We start from the raw sequence: 20,069 nt of genomic DNA on the forward strand, positions 1-20,069 counted from the left end.
ATGTCCAAAGGTCAGTTGTCAATCTCCTCTCCGGTCCAGCTGGTGAATCTGGGAATCTTGAGGCAATGTTACAACTGCCTCATGTACACAGACAACCCTCTCCTCCTCCCAACAAATTCCAACACATGTGAGAGATGCAACCATATAGCCAAACTGGAGGCTAAGCTCTCTCAACTCAGTACTGGTATAACCAGTCAGGAGGAGAAGGAAACCGTACTCACTACAATTCCAGTCTCACATAGACCTACCACGACAGCAAACCAAACACATAATCACACAAAAACATACTCGGAGGCTCTAAATAAAGATCTGCCGAAGCAGCAGAGACCTCCAAAGCAGACACCCAAGCAGCCACTACCCCAAAACAAAACACGTGCAACACATATCTCACAAAGCCAGTGTGCCAAACAGTCACAGCCCTTAAGACTAAACAACACACCTGATACACTTGTAATAGGTGACTCTATCGTCAGGCACACTGATGTCCCGCTCACCAGGCTGAACAAGGAGAGGGTCACGGTGAGCAGCCTGTCGGGTGCTAGGATCCGCCACATAACACAAGCACTCAGGTCACTCCAAGGCAAGTACAAATATGACTCAGTCATTGTCCATGCTGGTGTGAATGACCTGAGACGTACCTCCCTGGACTACATGAAAAGAGACATAAAGGAGCTCTCTGAGCATGTAGCCCAGGCCGGTATGACCCTGACCTTGAGTAGCATCTTAGCCTCACCAAGAATGATGCCACAATATGAAGACAAGATGATCAATTTCAACAATTGGCTTAAGTACTGGTGTCATTCAAAGGGGATCCAATGCCTGTCAGCTTGGGATGATATGCTCGACAAGCCACGATGCTTCACTAGGGACGGCTTGCACCTGTCACCCCTGGGCTTTCGGATATTGGCAAAGGCTCTTGCTACCCCCATAGTGCCGGTTTTAGGCAAGGCTCAAAAGACAAACCCACCTCCATAGGTATCATAAGGGATAAGAAACTAAGAGTAATGCTGCTCAACGCCAGAAGTCTAAACCTCAAGATGCACTCGAAACTCTCCTTAGCATGGAGAACATCGATATCTGTGCAGTAACAGAAACCTGGTTCAGGGCTCCCGAGAGCACCCCAGCACTACCAGGTTATACCTCATACCATGCTTTCGGCCCCAAAACTTGGACCGAACCACAAAAGTAGGGAGTATCGATATTCATCAAAGATACCCACACCTCCAGGTTGGTGGCAAAGCACGAAGCATCAGAGACTATCCATGTGCAACTAACAGTGGGTAAAACTGCCTTCCAGTTTATAGCCTGCTACAGACCACCCTCCCAAACCCAGGAACCCCACTCGGCCTTCCTGAGAACACTGGAAAATATGAAGGTCTCTCCAAACACCATTATATTGGGCGACTTCAACTACCCAAACATAGACTGGGAGCATTACTCTAGCTCCAACACCCTAGCCCAAAGGTTCCTAGAATTTATAAACTCAAATGCTATGGAACAACTTGTTACCACTCCCACAAGAGGGGAAAACATACTGGACCTGATCATCACCAACATGGAGACTCTATGCTCCAGACCAGAAGTGTATCCCTCACTGGTAAGATCAGACCATAAACTAATCTCACTGGATATTCACATCCCGACCCCACCCCTGCCCAGAAAACCACAGTGAAAAACTTCTCTAAAGCAAATTTTACACTCCTCAAAACTGAGGTGGAATCCTTCAAAGCCCCCGGGCCTGTGGAAAATACGGCCCAGACCGCAGAATCCTTTATAAACGCATTCTATGAACACCTTCAGGAATGCATGGATCATGCGATCCCAAATAAAACCAAGACCCAATCCTCCAAAGGCAGACGTCCTGTCTGGTGGACCCCAGCCATAAACAAACTATACAATAGAAGGAGGAAGCTACTAAATGATAAAGCAAAATCCCCAAAAGGGAAGGCATCACTGATCAGTATTAGCAAAAAACTATGGGCACACATAAAATTGTCTAAGGCCAGCTTCGAGAGAAAAATTGCACAGGACACTAAGGATAATCACAAGGCTTTCTTTTTAGTTATGTTAGGAACCTGGGTGGTAACTCCCAGATATGCTCAGAATTAGTCCAAAATGACAAAAAATACACCGAACCCACAGACATTGCCAACATCCTAGCTGACAGGTTCAGCGCAAACTTCTCCTCCCCCCTCCCCACCAAAAGGGCAAATATCTATCCCAGCAGAGTGCTGTCCCCCTGACATCTCAGATGCTCAGGTAAGAGCCGCCCTCTCCAAAGCAAAAAACACAGCATCAATGGGACCAGATGGTGTCCCGGGCTGCGTCCTACATGAACTCAAAGAAGAGCTAAACCCAAACATAAAACTACTGTTCAATCTCAGCATTACTACAGGATATGTGCCCAAAGAGTGGTGTACAGCAACAGTGGTCCCTCTCCATAAAGGTGGTGCCTCAACGGATCCTGGAAACTATCGCCCCATAAGCCTGACTAGCTTGGTCTGCAAAGCTATGGAAAGGATCATCATGGACCTCATAAATAAAGATATTGGGGACCTACAAACACTGGATTTTACCCAGTTCGGCTTTGTTAAGGGCAGATCCTGCCTCTTAAACCTGGTTGATTTCTTTGAAACAGTCACCAAGGCCATTGACGAGGGGAAGGTGGTCCACACAGCCTACCTGGATCTCGCAAAAGCCTTCGATACAATACCCCACTTGGGCATTATAGATAAGCTCACCAGCTTAAATATAAACCCCTATGTCACTAGATGGATTGCAAACTGGCTCAAGGACAGAACTCACATGGTTAGAATTGCTGGAGCCATGTCAGACTCCAAACCAGTTACAAGTGGTGTCCCACAAGGCTCAGTCCTGGGACCTCTCTTGTTCGGTATATATTTCTCGGAGGTACAGGCCAACACGGAAGGACTGTGGCTGACCAAGTTCGCAGATGACTGCAAACTGGGTGCCATAATCGACTCTCCAGCCGACACAAGCATCCTCCAAAAGGGCCTCATAGAAACAGACAACTGGTGCCAGTGCCATGGCCTCAAGCTAAATGCCAAAAGTGTATAGTCATCCCTTTGGCAAAACAAAGTGCCCACAAATTACCACATAGGTGGAAATCCATTAAGTACAGAAGAAGTAATTAGGGACCTGGGGACCCAAGTTGATAGCAATCTCTCATTTGACAACCACGTGGCCAAAGTGGTTAGAAAAACATTTTATATAGCCCACCTAATCATGAAGGGATTCACATCTAGATCAGGGGAGGTCATCGTGCCTCTTTACTCATCCCTCATCAGGTCCATAATTGAGTACAATGCCCCTTTTGGGATGTACCTTACCAGACACCTGCAGCAACTGGAAAGACCCCAAAAGTACCTCACCAAGAGGATCAAAGGGCTCAAACAGATACCATATGCTGTCCGGTTAAAGAAACTCCAGCTCTACTCAGTGGCATACCGCCTGTTCAGAGGCGATCTGTGCCTGATGTATAAAGCCATGTCCAACCCGGAATTAATGGACATGCTGCACCTCAGAAAATCCAAATCCCATCGAGCTACGTGCTCGAGAGACTTGAACCTCAGCACTGAAATAAATAGGACATGCTGGAGGGACAGATTCATAACCCAGAGGCTCCCTTCACTCTGGAATAAAATCCCAGTCCAGGTTAGGCAGAGTCCCTCATTGACTCTCTTCAAGAGGAATCTTGATGAGTGGATGGGAGATCATAGGTTTACCCCGGGTATCACTTCTGTGTCACTGTTAGATAGAGGCACAGTATACTAACCTCGAAAAAGGGCATAGCAAAATAAATTTAAAATGGGTGGCGAAAGCCAAACACATTCTGGCTAGGCTTATAAATGTCCTAGGGCAGATAGCCTAGTATGAACCTATGAACCTATGAACCTAAATGTTTATGTGTTGGGTACATATTACAAACAGGAGTCGTGGAGTGTGAGCTGACAACCTGTTTAGTCTTGCTGTTCTGGGCATGAGAGAGCAGTGATTCCAGATTCTTAGTGTAGGAGCATCTCTCACAAATTGTACTTGAGTGATTTAGGAGTAAGGGGTTGTCAGTGTACATGAAGCAGCTGCTACACTGCCTCAAAAAAAAAAAAACATGTCCACCAGGCTGGCAGGAAAAACACATGGAAACTGACAGTCCATGATGCAAGGTTTGAACCTGATATCTCAGCAGAAAAGGAGAAAAATATGGGGGTATCAGACAGGGAGATATTTTATGGTGACTAACCTATGGAGTGTACAGTAGGAGGTCTATAAAAGAGGGGATCTATAGGATCTGATGTTGATAGGTAAGAGGTAAAATCTCTACTGGGTAGTTCACTGAACAGCTAAGAACTATTCAAGAACTGCTCTGCTAAATAACAGCCACTTCAAAGGGAAAATACTTCTATTGGCACTTTTTCTTCTATAACCACCAAGTTACCTCCTCTGCATGTTGGTGCACTACATACAAGCAAGAGCCAAGAAGGTAATACAAAGAAACCAATGAAAAAGCTCAAGCTGAGCCCTGTGAAAATGAAATAGGTCAAACTAAGCCTCGAACCAGTAGCCTTCAATTAGATAGTCCTACTGTTCACTCCTGCCACAAGGGTACAAGGGGACTTCTCCAAAAAAAATTTTAATGCTCAATCTACAAACAGAACTGAATTCAGCTGGTCTGAATCCAATCTATACTACGGCCAACAGAAGTGCTACAGAATAATAGAACAAAAGCAGGATTTTTTTTTAATTAAATAAGCAACAGTGTAAAAAGCAGCACAGTTTTTTTTTCTTGAATTAATAACAGCAGCAGAATAAAACAGCAGAAACAAATATTTTCTTAAATTAAGTAAATACAGCAGTTGGTGTGAAATACATTCAAAGTGCAACAAATGCAGTAGTAAAATAAAGTGCAAAGCAGCAGCAAACAGTATATTTTTTATACTGCTGAAGTACAGTCACAGTATATAAGATAAGGGCAAAGTAAAAATACTTAGAGCCCTTTTGTGGGTTTCTCAGCTCAGAAAGACCAGATAAACACTTAAAGCCATAAAGTGAATAATCCCAGTCTTCTTAATGTAAAAGCACAGTAAGAGTGTGTCCTGAGTGAAAGCTACCACAAACAAACAGGAGATATTGCTACAGCAATGTACCTTAAACAGCTCATAAAGGTGTGATTATTCAACAAAAGCACTTTGCTTTTCATAAATAAGCTAAGGGCCACTCAATTATACATAATTTATAAAGGCACTAAAAATAAGATAAGCTGATTATAAAGATCTCCAGCCAATAAAACTACATGCAGAAATCTCAAGTGTTTCCTCAACCTAGAGAGAGCAGGCTACCTCCCAGTGCACTGGAAGGAAAATCCACTGACTTTGGCGAGAAAACAAGTGCTTTCTAGAGTGTAAAAATACACTACTTTATCCAACAGCTAGCTAGATAATGAATTCAGATGAAGTAAATCAGTACAACAGACAATAAGAGGCAAAATGTGCTGTTTTGATATAAGCACAAGGAAAAACAAATAATTCTAATAAAATAATCAAGATATTAGCAGCAGTGGAGACAGGGAAGAGCTTATTAAGCTCAATTTACAATAGGGGTGGGACACAAAATCCCCAGGTTTAAAAAGATGACCAACAAACTGGAGGGAGGGTAGGAAACCCTAGCACTGCATCACCAGCAATGCTATACCTTATGCAGGCTTGAAATCCTTCAAAGACACTGCAGTTTGCTAAAATTTACACACAAAAAGGCAACTTCTGATACCCACCATTACCCCCTTAAAACATTTTGTGTAGGGAGAAGGCAACTCTTGAACAACTTCTTATACAAAGCTGAGACCACTGTACCTTGATACTCTGAGGTACCATCACCTCAGATTTCTCTCTCTCTGTTTTATATGTAGATATATATATAGGGTTTACAATCACATTTTCAAATGACAGTCACTGAAATTGGGATGGTTGAAAGGCTGTTTTCCAATTCTTGTAATGCCGAACCGAAAATGGTTGAGTCCATAACAACAAATGCTAGTGTGCATTCATTGTTGTGAGGTCAACATTCTGCTTGGAGATCGCACTATAGTGGGGATTGGGAAATGTACCTTTTTCCTCACTGTAGTGCAATCTCAGAGTTTGTATATATAAGTAGCAGGTGGTTTGGGGGGGTTGCAGCGGGGCCTGCCCCCTGCAAAACATTGATTGGAAATCACTGGACTGCAAGGCACATTGGGTAATGCCAACAATATCGAATATGGATGTGTCAATATTATAATTTTTATCATTTTGCCTAAGTGATGTTATAATTTTCAGTATTTTGTTTCGATTAAGTCATCACTTGACTGAGTGATTTTCAGAAATGAGATAGTAAACCTATATATTGATATATACCATCTTTACACTTTAAATTCCACTACTCAGAACAGCCCACTAATAGTCTTCAGAATATCAACAGACCCTGCCTCTCACAGAATGCCTGCAGAATATGGCCGGATTCATCACCAGTCTCTTTCAGAGGTAAAGTTGGGTGGCAAAATATACTGAAGACCGCAAAATGTGAAATATTGCTACCCTTACCATATGGGTCAGTTATTGCATACTTATCGGCATTCTGAGAACACTCTTTCATTGAACATAAAGAAATGCTGTTTCCTACACTTGGGGAAGAACACTGTTAACTTTGGTTATAAAACAGAGAGCTGTGTGGTCTAAATAAACAATGTCCTAAGTGAATTAGACACACTTGGAGGTGTCAGGCTAAGCTTTGATCACAATGTCCCAGCAGTAGGTTCATAGGTTCATAGGTAGGTACTAGGCTATTGGCCCTAGGGCCTATATAAGCCTAGCCAAAAGATACCCTGGCTTTCGCCACCCAAGAAAATTATTTTCCTGTGCCACTGTCGAGCAGAGCCACAGAAGTGATCCCCGTGGTGAATTTCCTATCTCCCATCCAATCATCAAGATTTTTCTTGAAGAGTGCTAATGAGGAGCTTCGTTTGATATAGATAGGTAGTTTGTTCCAGAGTATGGGAAGTCTCTGGGACAGGAATCTATCCCTCCAGCATGTTCTGTTTATTGTGGTGACAAGGTTTAGGTCCCTAAAGTGTGTAGCTCATAGGGATTTGGATTTCTTTAAGTGGAGCATGTCTAAAAGCTCTGGGTTTGACATAGCTTTGTGTGTTAGACAGAGATCGCCTCTGGGGAGGCGATATGCGATGGAGTAAAGCTGCAGATTTTTGAGACGGTCTGCGTAGGGCATCTGTTTGAGGCCTGTAATCCTCTTTGTGAGGTATTTCTGTGGCCTTTCCAGTTGTTGTAGATGTCTTGTGAGGTACATACCAAAAGGAGCATTGTACTCTATAATGGGTCTAATGAGTGATGAGTAGAGGGGAACAATGACCTCTTTTTTCCTGGATGAGAAACCTTTTGTGATGAGGTGTGCCACATAGAAGGATTTCCCGACTATGTGACGATGTGATTATCAAAGGAGAGACTACTGTCTACCTGTGTCCCAAGGTCTCTTATCACACTTTCAGTGTTAAGTAGACTACCACCTATGTGGTAGTTCATGGGTACAGAGTTTTTACCAAAAGGGATGACAATGCACTTTTTGGCATTGAGCTTGAGGCCGTGGCTTTGACACTAGGCATCTGCCTCAGTGAGGCTCTTTTGTAGGATGTCCATATCTTTTGAAGTTTTGATTATGGCTCCTAGTTTGCAGTCATCTGCAAACTTCATTAGCCAAAGACCTTCTGTTTTAGCCTGTACTTCAGATAAGTAGATACCAAACAGGAGAGGACCCAGGACTGAATCCTGTGGTACTACACTTGTTACTGGTCTGAAGTTGAATTTGGAGTCTGCTACTTTCACAGTGTGGGTTCTGTCAGTGAGCCATTTGGCAACCCATCTTGTGACATAGGGATTTATACCTAGTTTAGTGAGTTTATCTATAATTCCAGAGTGGGGGATGGTGTCCAAAGCCTTGACAAGATCTAGATAGGCTGTGTGAACCACCTTACCCTCATCTACAGCTTTGGTGACTGCTTCAAAGAAATCTATCAGGTATAGGAAACATGATCTGCCTTTTACAAACCCAAACTGGGTGGTATCCTGAGTTTGAAGATTACCAATGTCATTGTTTATAAGTTCCATGATGATACGTTCCATAGCCTTGCAGACCAGGCTTGTTACGTAATGGGGCGGTAGTTTCCAGGGTCTGTGGTGGCTCTCCTTTTGTGCAGTGGGGTAACTGTTGCTGTGCACCATTCAGTGGGCACATAGCCTAAGGTGAGGCTATGATTGAACATGGTACTTAGGTGGGGTGCCAGTTCATTCTGTATTTCATGTAAAACACAGCCTGGGATGTTGTCAGGTCCCATGGATGCTGTGTTCTTGGCTTTGGATAGTGTGTTTTTTACCTGTGCAGCCGTGATTACAGGAACTTTACATTCTTCTGGTATAGAGATGGGCCCTTTAGGGGATGACAGGGGGGTAAAGTTAGCACTGAACCTATCTGCCAGGATGTTGGCAATAACAGTTGGTTCTGTATATTTAGTGTCATTGTGCTGTAACTTCGAGCAGATCTGAGTGTTGCCATTGAGATTCTTGACATAGCTATAGAATTCTTTGTGGTTGTCTTTATAGTCAGTGGCAATTTTGTTTTCGTAACTAGCTTTGGAGGATTTTATGAGGGATCTCAGTTTCTTACTGAGGCTGACCAGGGAGTTTCTCTAATCATGGGATTTTACTCTTTTTTGCAACAGTTTCTTTCTTCTGTTGTAGAGTTTGTTTATGGCAGGGAACCACCAGATTGGCTTCCTTTTTTTGTAGGATAGCATCTTGGTTCTGTTAGGGATTGCACGATCCATGCACTTGTGTATGTGCTTATAAAGTGCATTTGTGTAGGATTCAGCAGTCATACCTCTATTGTCCATCAGCATGGGTGTCGTGAAGTTTACCACTTCTGTCTTAAGAAGCGTAAAGTTGGCTTTGGAGAAATTTTTTACTGTGGTTTCCCTAATGGGGGGTGGGGGAGGGATGTGGATGTCTAGGGTGATTAGCTTGTGTTCGGATCTGACCTCTGGTGTGGAGCACCGGTTGCCTGTGTTGGTAATAACCAGGTCTAGGATATTGCTGCCCCTGGTGGGGGTGTGGATAAGTTGATCCAAGGCATTGGAATTTATGAATTCCAGAAAACGTTGAGCACAAGAGTTGGTACATGAGTACTTTTCCCAGTTAATGGGGGGTAGTTGAAATCACTCATTATTAGGGTGTTAGGTTGTACCATAATATTTTCCAGTGTATCAAGAAATGAGGAGTGGGAATCCTGGGGCATGGTGGGGTATCTGTAGCAAGCTACAATTTGGAATGTGGTCTTTGTCAGAGTTAGTTGCACTTGGATAACCTCGGATGCGTTATGCTGAGCAACTAGCCTGGAGGTGTGGATATCCTTAATGAATATGGACATGCCTCCAACTTTAGTGTTTCGGCCCAGGTTAGGTGGCCGAAAGGTGTGGTATGAATTATAGCCTGGTAATGCAGAGGGAACTCTCTGGAGCCTTGAACCAGGTCTCTGTCACTGCACAGATGTCGATGTTCTCCATTTTAAGGTGTGCCTCGAGTGAGTGCATTTTGAGGTTTAGACTTCTAGCATTGAGTAGCAATACCCTCAGCTTCTTCTTGCTTATACCTGTTACAGTGGTGAATTTGTCATTTGAACCTTGCCTAAAAAAGGCACTATAGGGGTGGCTAGAGCCTTAGCCAGTATCCGGAATCCCATGGGCAACAGGTGCAGGCCATCTCTGGCAAAGCATCATGGTTTGTCGATCATGTCATCCCAGGCAGACAGATACTGGATCCCCGTAGAATGACACCAGAAGCTTAGCCAATTGTTGAAGTCAATCATTTTGTCCTTGTACTGTGATATAATTCTGGGTGATGGCAGGATGCTACTCAGGTCTAGGGTCATACCTGCCTGGGCTACAAGATCGGACAGCTCCTCCATGTCCCTTTTCATGTAGTTCAGGGAGGTACGTCTCAGGTCATTCACACCAAGATGGACAATGACAGAGTCATATGTGTACTTGTTGTGGAGTGACCTGAGTGCATGCGTTATGTGGCGGATCCTGGCACCCGACAGGCAGCTGACAGTAACTTTCTCCTTGTTTAGCATGGTGAGTGGAACATCAGTGTACCTGACTATAGAGTCACATATGACTAGAGTGTTGGGGACGTTGTTATGCCTTATGGGCTGTGGTTGAGTGGCACACTGAGTTTGTGGGCTATGTGTCATTTGGGTTGTGTTGGGGGGTGGAGGTTGCTTGTGTTTCTGTTTTGGAGGTCCCTGTTGCTTGGGCAAGTTTTTACTGAGAGCTTCCGTGAATATAGGTGTGTGTTTTGTGTATCTATGTGTGTGTTTTGGTGGTGTAGGTTTTGAGCGACTATGTGCTGAGTGTGGTGTGGTTTAAGTGTTTACCTTCTCCTCTTGACTGTCTATTCCAATTCCAATCTTAGGTGAAGAGAGCTTTGCTTCCAGTTTGGCTATATAAGTGCATCTCTCACAGGTTGTAGTGTTGGGTGGTAGGAGGAGAGGGTTGTCTGTGTACATGAGGCAATTGCTGCATTGCCCCAAGATGCCCAGATTCATCAAGTAGACAGGAGAAAGCACCAGGAGCTGACCCATAGATATGCCTGGATAGGTGCTTATTTGTTAAGTACTAGAAACTGTTTTCCTCTAGACAGTGAGGAACGTTGAGTGCTGTAATCATTTGTAGCTTATTTAGTGCTTACAATAAGTTCTGAACAAGTGCTGAGCTCAAAGAAACAGACTTGAGTGCTGAAACAAAAAAACTGGCTAGTTCTAAGAAACAAAATTAAGCTAGAAGGCTTCCCTCCAACACAGAAAGGCTTGGGGGCTTAGAAGCCCACAAATAGTCCTGGACACAGCAAATCTGTATCCAGACTAGACTACCCACAGGAAAGGCAGGAAACAAGCTTAGAATTTTTTTTAAGTGGAAAGAGAGAAAGGAGGAGCAGAAACTAAGCTGATTGGCCTTCTCAGATGTTCTCCCTGTATTAGGTAGAATGAGGTAATGACATGAGACTGTGAGGAGGGTCCCAGATCAAATGTACAGTAGGAGCGGGCAACTGCAAAGCTACCAACTATAAGAACAGCATACCAACAGGGAGGCAGAGTGGGAAACAAACTTTAGAAATGTTTCTCACAGCAGAAAAGCAGCAGTGAGCCTTTAAATTAAAGTTTTTAACTGCAAAAGGAGCCTCTAGAGAAAGCTTTTAACTGCAAACAAGTTATCAGAATCAAACAACCCAACAGATGCTTAATAAAAGTGGACAATTTGCAGTTAATACCTCACACACAGTGAAACTAGCTAGAAAAATATACAGTAGACAAAGTGCTATAAATAACTCGATACTTAATGTTATATATTATAGATCCGAGTTTGCTCAGTGTCCTTCCTTCGATTAGCTCAGTGTGAAATGGCAGAAATACTCACAAACTTAACTTCTTAGGTAACAGAAAGTTGAAACCTGAGACAACTTTAAAAAAAAAGCTCAAAAGAACCAATGAGGTGCTTAGTCTAAGCTGTAGTACAGGTGACGTCAGTCAGTCAATGACCTTAAACAATTCTATCTCACTGAAATACCTGATGGCTTTTTCTAAACCAAGATGTCCCTGAACATGTGTTCAGACACACAGCCTCCACAAACACTAGGCCCAAACACAAGCCTGAATATGGACACTGCTACAAATATCCAGACTACTTAGAAACTGCAGAAATGTTTCTCACAGCAGAAAAGCAGCAGTGAACCTTTAAATTAAAGTTTTAAATAGCTAAAGGACTCTCTAGATAAAGCTTTTAACTGCAAACAAGTTAGCAGAATCAAACAACCCAAGAGATGCTTAATAAAAGTGAACAATTTCCAGTTAATACCTCACACACAATGAAACTAACTAGAAAAATATACAGTAGACAAAGTGCTATAAATAACTTGAAAAAATAAGCAATATTTAGCAGTATTTAGTGAAGTGTCTGGGACAGCTCATCTAATACTAAAGGGAATATTAGAATGAATGAGGTAATTAATTATGTCACTGCATATGACAATTCAGCCAGTTATGTAGTACTTTGCAGTTTTTTTGAGCTTATCTAGTAGATCACCTTGCACAACCAGAGAATAGCCAAAGTTTATACAGTGTGAGCTACAAAGCTAGGCTAAGGCAGATGTCATCATGTGCAATGTAATACAGGCTTAAGAGGGTTGAGCTTTGTCAGGCCTTCAAATCACTGACAGGCCTAGTTGTTTCTGAAACATTATTGTCTGCAACACACAGCCCACATGGATATTAGATCATGGAACTGCCTAGTAAAACTAATTGCAAATAGAAGAGGGATTAACTTGTATTATACTGTCTGCTTAGATTATGAAACAACTAACTACTCATGTTTAAGCAACACATATCTCTGTCTACTATTTAAAAATCTCCATATAACTTCTTGGTGATAAGAAATTTGCAAATAAGGTAATATCACCCAGGTATGTTTAAAATCAGTGCAATGCAAGCTGATAGTCAAATCTACAACCCTATCCCTATCCACCCTAGGTCTCATTTCCACTCAAAACTATAACACTTTCTACCCTAGGTCTCATTTCCATTCAAATCTACAACCCTACCCAACCCAACCTAGGTATCATTCACATTCAAAATTATAACCCCATCCTCCCTAGGTCTCAATCCCATGGCACAGACAGAGGAACCCTGACTGCAACCAAGACAATTCATGTTTGATTAGTAACAATGGTGCTGGTGGGTAGCAGGATGGGAATGGTGGGACTGAGTGGCCATTGTTGGTCCCACCCACTTTTATGGCTGGCCTCCTAGGTGATAGTTAGAGGAAACATTAGGTGCTGCACCCATGGAGCTCATGCCTGCAGAGCACATGCTGCCTAGGAGCTGGGGATTTACATGCATGCATGCATACATGCAGAGGCAGGCGTGGTCCCAATGGGTGTAGCACTAGAGGAGTTCTAGTGATCCACCACAGGGATTAGGAACTCAGATATGGATAAGAAATTCTCCTCAGTTCATCAGTCTGACAAGATGTCTACCACATGGACCACACTGCTCTGAGGGAACAAATGGACTAAGTAGGCTACTGACAATAATAAAACATGATGTTAATTTGTAGGATTGACTAAAGCTGGTAATGCCCAGAGTAATGGAACACATGCAGGCAACCCAGGAAATGAAATCACAAGTTCAAATATTGAATGCCTGACTGAGAGAATTTAACCTGAAAGATCAGGTATGAGTACCGTGCTCAGAAAACAAATTTCTACCAAATGACGAGGGTTGGTACATGTGATGGAAAGAATAAATGCAGAGAACTGTAATGTTAGACAACCAGGAACAAAGACAATAGAGTAAATCCATTACATTAAAGCACTAAAGCCATGGAAGAAAGTAATGAATTCTTTAGAGAGGTTCCAAGCTAAAGTGTATACAGAGGAGACCAGAGGAATCTACCTTATGTACAGCTAGAGGAATACTCAACAAGAATACAAAAACAGAAATTAAGAGAATTTCTGTTAAGAAATCAATGAGTGTTTTCAGAAATGACTGGGAGAACTAAATTGAAGGAATATAACATACCAGAAAATGTGTTGGACTAAAATGTTTTGGAATGGCAGAATCACATGAGTTAATAAGAGAATATGTTCACAAAAGCTTAAACTAGGTAAGATATAAGAGCTGTAGGCTATCTGAAGCTATGGAATAGTACAGATGGAATTATCAGACTCTGTACTGACTTTAGGAAACTGAATTGCACATCAAAGTTTGATCTCTTGTTGCAGAAAGAGCATTTACTGAACAAAAAAAATCTTTTGTTCTAAACCTGAGTAAGTGATCCCTGAAAACGTCACAATTAATTGTTTAATAGAGAACTTAAAAAAAGGCCATATAATCAACAATACTATTCATGAAGAAGGGGTAGTAGCAGATACTTCTTACTGTCTCTGTCAGATTTTTGTTTTCAGTAGGCACTACTTGATTTACATCTAACTTCAGAATATCTGCCTAAATCCTTTATCCATAAATTATCAGGCTCTACTTATTAGTTTCCCCTCAAGTTTTTGGCAATGCCTCATATAGCTATATACACCATGAGTTGATATTTGTCTTGTAAAACCACCATTGAAATTTCAACAATGCCTAGTTGCACACATGACTAATTTGCAGGGACAAGCACTGCCCCAGACTTGCAAACTGGATAATCCTGACATTTGTTTATATTCTCACTCCAGCTGTCTAATCAATAAAAAATTATTTGTTCCATGGATATGAATTTTTACACTGTCTCTATTACCAGCTTGATGAATATGGGCATCCTGCGGCAATGTTGAAATTGCTTCATGTTTACTGACAACTAGTTAATTCTCAAACAAACTGGTATGACATGTGGGAGATGTATTTACACAATGTCACGGAAAGCAAAGCTCTCACATAAAACTACTCCTAATGTCAATAAGGTTGTCAGTGGTACACATGCTGCGTCCATCACGCACAATTCAAAGAAGACATATAGACCCAAAGACCTCCTAGATGAAGCACGCATAACAAACACCCTCAACATTTGACACAATCTCCCACTTAGATATTGTTGACAAACTTAAGAGGTTATGTAGAAACCCTTACATCACCCAGAGGATAGCCAGCTGGCTCACAGACAGGACCCAGGAAGTTAGAATTGGGGAGTCCACCTCTACAAATAGGCCAGTTGCAAGCTGAGTCCCTCAAGGATTGGACCTGGGGCTGCTCCTCTTAGGCATTTACTTCTCTGAAGTTAAAGCCAGAGTCAATGGTCTTTGGCTGACTAAATTTGCAAATGATTGCATGGAACTGTCATTGACTTGCCCACTGACACAAATGCTCTCCAGGAAGGGATGACACAGACAAAGAACTGGTGACAGAGCCATGGATGAAAACTAAATGCCAAGAAAGGTACAAAAGTATCCTTTGGGAAGTCATACACCCCTGGAAACTATCATATTGACACACCCTTAAGAGTTGACCCAGTAGTCAGGGATTTGGGGACACATAGACAATAATCTAGTGTTTGACCATCACTTGTCTCCAGTAGTGAGGAAATCATTCTATGTTGTGTAACCTATACAGCAGTAAGGGAATCATTATATGTTGTGCAACTTATAGTGAGGAAATTATTCTATGTTATGCAATTTATAAACAAAGAAATGGCATCTAGGTCCAAGGAAATCATAGTTCCACTGTATTTGGCATTCATCAGAACTAACATTGAATACAGTGCCCCCTTTGGTACTTATCCAACCAGGCATAGTCAAAAACTGAAAATTCCACAAAAGGTTCCTTACTAAAAGAATACAGGGTGTGAGTAACATGTCTATGCAGACCACCTTAAGGCCCTATCTCTGTATTCTGTTCCTGCAGACTGTTGAGGGGAGGTCTATGCCTGGCATAGAAGGCATTGTCAGACCCTACTCTGAGAGACCTCATGCATATCTGCAAAACAAACAGCACAAGAATTACCCTTTTTAAAGACTTAAACCTTGTCTGTGATATAAATTGGACTTGCTGTAGAGATAGGTATGTGTCTCAGAGACTACTCCTTCTCTGAAACAGGCTTCTCATCCATGTGAAGCAGAGTTCCTCCCTAACCCAATTCAAGTGTAACTTGGATAATTGGACGGGGAACAGGAAATTCATCCCTGGTTTAGCACCTATGTCTCTAATGGACACGGGCAGCCTGAAAATTGTTCATCTCCCAGGTCCCTGCTAGTAAATGTTACACCTCCCAAGCCCCTGCTTTTACTTATCAAGGGTACCAGAACTTGTCAGAGATTTGGGATGCATGACTAGGCTTAAAAAGGCTTGTGTGGTCATTAGCCTAGTAAACACGTATGAACCTATTTCTCCTAGTAAAATTTACTAACTTTGCAATAACTGTACAGAATTTAAACTGTCAAATGCAGTTAGCTAAGCAAAATCCTTTTAAAAGACATCCCCACTTAATGCAGCCAAGCTAATTGAGAATAAAGAGGCTACTCATCAAGAGAGAGCTATCCATGATAAAGGAAGGGAGGAAGAAGAAAGACTGCAGTGACAAATTCCCATTACGAGGTGGTAGCATGCATTAACCACACTGTCCAAAACTGAAAGGTAATAAAAGTAAATTAAGGGTGATGATAACTTTATAAAGTCATGTTCTTTAATGTTTTACAATATGACTAACACATTCCTAGTTTTCTAATTCCTACACATGGTAGATTTTCTCTGTCTCTCTCTTTCAGCTTTTCTCGGTTAGGGGTCGCCACATTGGATCACCTTGTCCGCTCATGATTGGCAGTGGAGTTTTTACGGTGTCGAGATGTCAGCCTGGTGCTCAACCTTCCACAGAAGGCACACATGCACGCACTCACGCCTAGGGCCAGTTTTAGTGTGTCCAATCCACTTGTGTATATAGGATGTCTTTGCAATTTTATATATATATGTATATATATATATATATATATATATATATATATATATATATATATATATATATATATATATAGATAGATAGATATATGGGGTTTTTTTGTATCTAAAGCTGCATTGTGAAATAGCATGAACAGGAATTGAAGCCTCTTAAAAAAACAGAGAGTAACATGTCACATTTCATACACCTTAGTCCTATCTTAGATGCATCACTGTCTAACATTAAAAAAATACAACTGGCAGTCAGTTTATTGAAAAGCTCCTTTCCTGCTTAACATACTGACCTTTAAAGTGTTAAATGTGTGTCACTGCTCTCTACTTAAAACTCTGTGATTTCATCAGAACCAATCACAGTCACTCAGAAACCCAGTCACAAACCTATTTATTAGACTACCACAGATTGCCACATACACTGTCTATCGCAGAGAGCACATTCATGAAAATAGTATCAGAACACAGGAAAATTCCATACAGGACATTAGTAGGCCTTCTTTGATATCTTTAGAAAAGCACTAAAGAAATGAACCAAGGGTCCCTTCCAGTGTCACTGCTTTGACAATCTTGGCTAATCTGCCAGTTAATAACTCGTTGCTGTTATAAGTGAACATGTACTTATAGGTTCATAGGTTCATAGGTTGGTACTAGGCTATCAGCCCTAGGGCCTATACAAGCCTAGCCATAACAATTCCCTGGCTATTTCTTCCCACATTATTTACTTTCCTGGACCCCTGTCTAGCAGGGCGACGGACGTAATCCCTGGGGTGAATTTCCTTTCTCCCATCCAATCGTCAAGGTTCCTCTTTAAGAGGTCCAAAGAGGCACTCTGCTTGACATGTATGGGTAATCTATTCCAGAGTCTGGGGAGTCTCTGGGTCAGGAACCTATCCCTCCAGCATGTTTTGTTTATTGTGATGACAAGGTTTAGATCCCTGGAGCGTGTAGCTCTGAGGGATTGGGATTTCTTTAAGTGTAGCATGTCCAACAGCTCTGGGTTTGACATTGTCTTGTATGTTAAGCAGAGATCGCCTCTGAGTAGACGATATGCGACAGAGTATAGCTGGAGTTTTTTAAGGTGGTCAGCATAGGGCATCTGCTTTAGGCCTGTGATTCTTTTAGTGAGGTATTTCTGAGGCCTTTCCAGTTGTTGCAGATGTCTTGAGAGGTACATACCAAATGGGGCATTGTATTCCATAATGGGTCTAATGAGGGATGAGTACAGTGAGTACAGTACTTCTTCACTACAGTTCCTCTAATTCCAATGTACTTCGTTATCTTCTCTCTTGCCCCACACCTCATCACCCTACCCCATGGTTTAGCTTCAGATTTATACTCGCTGCATTCATGCTTACTTCTCTTTTATCTTGTACTCCATCCTATTTCTTTTCACATAACTCCATTCCTCCCTTTCTAGTACCCCCATATCATTCCTACTGCAGCCTTATGCTTAATCTATGCATATGATCTAAGATACTCTTATCCTTATTAAGCCACTGCATATCTTTTTTCTGAACACTTCTCAAATATTTATTATATGTACTGAGCTTTGCTATTATGACCTATGTAATTTGTGATTATCAGTGTAATAACTGCATGCGCTGTTATTATTATTTGTTTATTTCATTGTAAAATAATGTTTTCTATTGTCAATTGGTTCACATGATGCTTGAAAGGGGTCTATGGACCAGAACACTTACCTAGTTAACAGATATTTATATATATAAATGAATGAATTAATTAATTAATTACTAGAATAAATAGAAACAAATACATAAATAAAGTTCACAGACATATTGCATAGACAGATTCAGAGATACTAGCCACCATCAGGGGAAACTCAGATTAAACAAATCCGGGGGTGCTATAGTGCTGGATAAGTTTGCATCTCACACTACTCAGATGTTGAATCACTTAACAAAATCAGAGTCACTTTGCCTCTTAAAGCCAGAATCACTGCAAAGGAGATGACTGAGGCCAATGAGAGGCACAGAAAACAATCATTTTAATATTAAGCATTATGCAGAAGTATTTTATTTTAGATAGACTATTTTGTGAAGGAAAAAAAGTGTATATATATATATATATATATATATATATATATATATATGGATTCCTATTACAAGAACGAAAGTTCACAACTTCAAACTTGTAATAGGAAGCCTCACTTACGCGAAGTTTAATGAAAGTGAACTTCCGCAAAAGTGCACTTCACCAAAAGTACCACAGCACAGTGGAGGACATCAAAAAACAAGCTATGTCCTCCACTATGGTGCAATACTCACAGACCTTAGGGTTAGGGCACAGGTTAGGGTGAGGGGATAGTTAGTAAAGCTATCCCCTTACTCTAACCCATGCCCTAACCCTAAGGTTCGTGACTATCGCACCATATTGGAGGACATTGCTATGTCCTTCACTGCGCTGCAGTCATCACGGACCTTAAGGTTAGGGCATGGGTCATGGTAAGGGGATAGCCCTAAGGGCTATCCCCTTACCATGACCCGTGCCCTAACCCTAAGGTCCGTGAGTTCTGCACAAAAGTTTAGTACAATGCCCGTTCGTTGTACTGAACTTCACGTAAGTGCACTTTCAATTAAGTGCACTTTCGCTGCAGTGTACATTCTATACACTATTTCGAAGTAGTGAACCTTTGATCTAGGTTATGGAATCCATATATATATATATATATATATATATATATATATATATATATATATATATATATCAGTGTCGGTGGTTCAACAGGAAGCTCTTGTGCTGAAGGCTGTGGGTTCTATTTCTGCACCAGTTAGACTGACTGCTGACCCTGCAACATAGCATAAGGGGATACTGCAGCCCTGAGTGTGCCATCCTTCAGAATGAGATATTAAACCAAGGCCCCATCTCTTTGAGTTGATGGTAGCTCAGGCTGCTGTAAAAGATCCCACAGCATCTATGAAAAAGAGTAGGTGAAATTCCTTAATGCCCTGACCAAGTTGCCCTTAGCTGTATAAATACCACCTCAGGCCTGCCCTAAAAACAGGCTACTTCAAGGTAGGACTATCCTGGTCAACAATGGATTAAAAAAATTAAATATAGAAGCAAGAGTCAAAAAAGGTTCCAGTAAAGAGCAGACATATGTTTATTCAATTAGATTTATTGATTTCCATTTGTTGACTGGGAAATTATGACTGGACAAAAAATGTTTTCTGCTGAGGCCTGTGGAGAAAAGCTCTACACAAAAAGTATACAATTTTCATAGATTAGTGCAAAGAATAAAAGTTACATAGGATAAGAATTGCATTTTAAAGATAGGATTAAACAAAAAATTTCAATAAAGTACATGAACATTATTCAAGTCCAGCAAAACTGTGATAGTTACACTGATATATATTTGATAGACATATGTTACATTACAATACAATAGTAGATATTTGAATAATAAAATTGGGTATTTTGATCTGATGCCAGCAATCAAGTTGAGGTGGAAAGAGAGAGAGAGAGAGAGAGAGAGTACTGCAGATAGATAATGATAAATGACAGAG

The sequence above is a fragment of the Protopterus annectens genome, chromosome 10.part0, assembly GCF_019279795.1.
Source record: "Protopterus annectens isolate FY-2018-M chromosome 10.part0, PAN1.0, whole genome shotgun sequence".
Taxonomy (NCBI): domain Eukaryota; kingdom Metazoa; phylum Chordata; order Ceratodontiformes; family Protopteridae; genus Protopterus; species Protopterus annectens.